Source organism: Pteropus vampyrus, unplaced genomic scaffold, assembly GCF_000151845.1.
Source record: "Pteropus vampyrus isolate Shadow unplaced genomic scaffold, Pvam_2.0 Scaffold119, whole genome shotgun sequence".
Lineage (NCBI taxonomy): Eukaryota > Metazoa > Chordata > Mammalia > Chiroptera > Pteropodidae > Pteropus > Pteropus vampyrus.
Window position 1 is genome coordinate 2,402,351 of NW_011888900.1, and position 521 is coordinate 2,402,871.

The 521-nt window shown below is 34.5% G+C and overlaps 1 pseudogene; it reads left to right on the top strand.

Annotated features, from left to right (window-relative positions):
* Nucleotides 1-86: 86 nt before the first annotated feature.
* Nucleotides 87-205, top strand: LOC111743704 (annotated as a pseudogene).
* The last annotated feature ends 316 nt before the right edge of the window (nt 206-521 follow it).

Genomic DNA, 521 nt, shown 5'->3' on the forward strand with positions numbered 1-521 from the left:
CCAATGCATAAATTACTCTACTGTTTTGGAGAAATTAGCTAAAGATACAATTAAGCTAAATGACAGCTTTAAAATACTTCTGAATTGTCTACGGCCATGCTACCCTGAACAAGCCCGATCCCTTCTGATCTCAGAAGCTAAGGAGGGTCGGGCCTGGTTAGTACTTGGATGGGAGACCACCTAGGAAGACCAGGTGCTGTAGGCATTTAAAAAATAAAAAAATAGGGGATTGTAAACTGACAAGGTTCTTATAATCTGTGAGGTCAACCAAGGTTGTCTTGCCAATAAAAAATAAATAAATAAATAAAATACTCTGAGTTTCAACAAAGTGTCTTAATTTTGAGTGTTTAAAAATGGTTCTTTTAGACGCTTGAGAGGCCTTTATCTACATAATTTTACATGTAAGTATATAACATTTGCAGTGCTTCAAAACTCTTATTATTCTATTTTTCTATTTTCAATGTTAGGTGTTTGGTGAAAATTGTGCAACTGCAGGAAGTGAGTGTTAGAATTGTAAAAAA